General features: G+C 32.6%; 1 long non-coding RNA gene across 3 annotated transcripts; it reads right to left on the bottom strand.

Annotated features, from left to right (window-relative positions):
- Positions 1–790: 790 nt before the first annotated feature.
- Positions 791–3,230, bottom strand: LOC141672228 (uncharacterized). Of its 3 annotated transcripts, none has more exons than XR_012555408.1 (6): positions 3,092–3,230; positions 2,670–2,773; positions 2,514–2,546; positions 2,270–2,436; positions 1,238–1,487; positions 791–1,114 (listed from the first exon to the last, which is right to left on the bottom strand). It is a non-coding gene; the product is annotated as an uncharacterized LOC141672228 (long non-coding RNA). The 3 variants fall into 3 exon arrangements; XR_012555407.1 differs by having other exon boundaries at positions 2,514–2,580; XR_012555409.1 differs by lacking the exon at positions 2,514–2,546.
- Between the last annotated feature and the right edge of the window lie 516 nt (positions 3,231–3,746).

Consider the following 3,746-nt stretch of genomic DNA (forward strand, 5'->3'; position numbering starts at 1 on the left):
ATTATCAGAATTTGGCTCATCACAACTTGAAGAGCCAGTTACAGCTTCCGATGCTTCTTGAGAATCTTGAGTTGTGGTAGAATTGTCAGCTTGCTCTCCCTAGACAGGTGCATTTTCCTTTGGAGTTGTTACCATAGTTTCAATGACATCAGAACTTACAGGATCAGAGTATAAGTCATCAGAATTCACAGAATCAGAATTTAACACTACACCATAGAATGGCTATAGCAACCACAATAATATATTGCCTTATGCGCTATTTATGTTGTATTAGAATTTATGGCAACAAATATACAAAATTTTGGCGTTGCATCCGGTGGTGATGCAATAGAGGCCCTATAGCAATATTTTAAGCCATGTATAGCAACAACAAAACATTATTGCAATAACCCATATGTGGCAACAAAATGCATTTTACAGCAACGCAGTTAAATCATTGCAATGGTTGTTTTTTTCAGCTAAATAACCACCTTAAGGCAACATTATTTGATCCAATTGCAATAAAATTTAAGGTCAAATTTGATAAATACTGCAACAATTTTGAACCAATTGCAATAATTTATAGCTGATGTAATTATAAATGGCAACATATTTGGATACAATTGCAACAATATTTTTAAAAAATATATAATAAGATCATATTGTAAATAAACTAATCCAGGCAATTTCTATGCCACAAAACAAACATCAATATTTTTTATAACCATTACAAACCATTCAAAAGCTCTCATTGTTCCAACATTATCATCAAAACAATTCATAATGTAAGTCAATATAAAATGGCCATATAGCTACACCAAATTAACTAATGAACAAAACTAAGAGTAATCTTTAATTATTTAGCTTCACACCCAAATATGATTCATCTACCAAACTATTCTACTCACATCCCAAATTCTCAAATTCAGGATGATGTATCTTGATCAGGACATTCGCTATTGGAGCAGATGCAATAATATGGTGTGCAATCGGACTAATAAAGGATTCTTTCACAGATTTGTCGATAAATCCTAGTAAAGAGTTGCGGTATCCGTCCTAATTGAGCAATTCCACCTGCCAAAGTTTGTAGATATCAATTTCGGCGTTCTGATGGGTTGAAGACCAAAGCCTTCTTCTGCAGAAAATGTCACTAGATACTTAGTTTTGCTTGTGGATTTATAAATTCGTCGACTGAATTACATAATGTATATAAAATGAAATGCATACAAGTACGCATAGAGAAAGCACAATGGTTTACATGCTAATGGTTCATGAGCTCCTGGTCCAGATGGTGAGCCTGACTTATCGTCCATTGTAAGAGATCTAGAATATTTTGACTACTTAACTGGGAGCCCGTGGCCAAAGACTTCTGGTGAGACAAAACTTCTATTGAAAAGATACATTTATTTTTTAAAGTGCATCTTTCGCCAATCAAAAGATCCCAATCACCCTTAGTGCTTATGTTCAATTAACATTTGTAGACTGATGAGAGTGTAACGATTAGAAACCTGCAATTAATATTAATTAATTATTATAAATAATAAATAATAAAAACTAATACTAATATATTATATAATGAAATTTCGAAATGCACGGTGACCTTTGAAATATGAATCTAAATTGTACTTACATTTTTTTCTTCCTTCATTCTGGATATTATGTTTGGTTTGTAAAATGATTATATGAAATTATCAACAATTAGGATTTTTTTAAAGAAACCACTCTCTCTGTCCTAACCTAAGAGATTATATTACAAGTAAGGGTATATATTTTCAGAAAGGAAATAACTACTCTGAAGCTGGATATAGTATTTGAAAGTTGATCACTTAAGGTTAAACTATACGTGGGGGTCATCACCTCATGTCTGAAATTTTAAGGGCATCCTTTATGTTACCTTTTATCACTCTCTCATTCTAGGAGTTGTCTGCTTCTTTTCACTTTTTATTACACATTCCAGACCTATCAAACTACTTAATGTCAAGAAATGCAATTTATCCAAATATGAGGGGTCACTGTAAGGTTAGTTCAGGCTTTCAAATGGTATATATGATTGCAAACTTGACTGGGCTCATTATCTACAACCTATTTCAAGCCAAACTATATTCTTCAGTAAGTACAAGGATTTGTAATCTCTCAGTGCACGTGCAAAAGCAGTGACGCTCACATATCTCTGTTGGCTTTTTTTTATTTTTTTAATAGTATATTATCCATAACTCAAGACATAATTATTTCTGCCCATTTACAAAATTTTTTTACAATAATGCAAGAACATAAGGGCAATCATACATACCAGTAAACAATTTGTAAGCATCTGGAACTTTTCTTCCTGACTAGCATAAAACATACTCCCTCCGTCCCTCACAATTTATTTCCGAAAGATATAGCCCAGGATCAACAACTATTGGTTTCAACTTGCTCTGTAGTTGGCCTCTTTATTGGGTTCCATGAAGAAAGTTGCTACGATAGTTGAACAAGACATCAATAATGAATCTCATAAATCTACTAGTGAATTGAAAACACTACATGGTCTCTACCTTGATCAAGTCAAAAGCTTCCAAGCTTGCATTCTAAAATAATGTAATATAGATTAGCAGGCATAATCTACCAAAACGATGACAAAATACAACTTGGTGAGAGAGAAAGAAAAATTAAATAGGAATTCACTAATTTGTTCCAGTTTAACCACTAACCTCTGAATAACAAACATTGACCAATCCAGTATTCATACAGTCAAAAGGCAGTCCAATTTGGTGCACCAAGAATACAACATAGTTTGTACAATTGGTCTATTTCACTGCACCAGATACACCATATTCAATAATATGTATTAGAATGTTAAAAAATGTAAAATCTTGACTCGGTATATATGATGAGCTAAAATCAATCCTCAGTATAAATATATAGAGATTTTGAGGATTAACATACACAAAAATTACTAAAATAAAAACCATAAGAACCCTAATTTAGAATTACAGTAGTAATTTGAGAACAAGATAGAAGATTTGAACATATACAAATAAAGTAATTAAGATTTCAAAATTGTTATTTGAACAAAGAAGAACATATATATATAATCAATTTGGGGGGAAAGGATTTAGGTCAGATGTTTAACCTTTTTTTAGCTTAAATCTTCTTCTTGATCTGAATAATATATCTTGATTTTTCTTCTTTGAATCAGGCTTTGAATCTTCTTACTGTCTCTCATTCTCTTGAGTTTGCGTTGTGTGCCAGCGTGAGTGGTAGTGTCTAGGCTGTGCTGTATCTTTTGTTTACTTATTCTTTTATTTTTTGACAACCCGACAAAACTTTCCAAGTCAAATAATTTAGAAGCCCGCCAAGATTTTGGGCCCAAATTTCGGTATACTGCAACGCCTCTCAAAATTCATTGCAATAGAATGCTAATTTTTAATTTCTTCTATTTTTTGCACGTCATTTGCAACGCTTCCAAAAGTTCTTGCAATACATGTAAAGTATTCTCTCATTTGCAACGTTTTTTGACGAAATTTTAGAAAGGTGGTTGCCATAGCCAGTCTATGGTGTAGTGTAAGTCATCATTTTCAAATCTCAGCTGATCGTGATCATTAAAATCTTTAAGTCCAGTAAGCTTCTTACCATCAAAAGATACATTGATAGATTCCATGACAACCCTTGTTCTTAAATTGTAGACTCTGAAGGCTTTTGTGAAAAGTGGATATCCAATAAAAACTCATTCATCAGCTTTTAGATCAAATTTTGCTGTTGTTCAGGATGAGTCTTAAGAACAAAAC

Source organism: Apium graveolens, chromosome 7, assembly GCF_009905375.1.
Source record: "Apium graveolens cultivar Ventura chromosome 7, ASM990537v1, whole genome shotgun sequence".
Classification (NCBI taxonomy): domain Eukaryota; kingdom Viridiplantae; phylum Streptophyta; class Magnoliopsida; order Apiales; family Apiaceae; genus Apium; species Apium graveolens.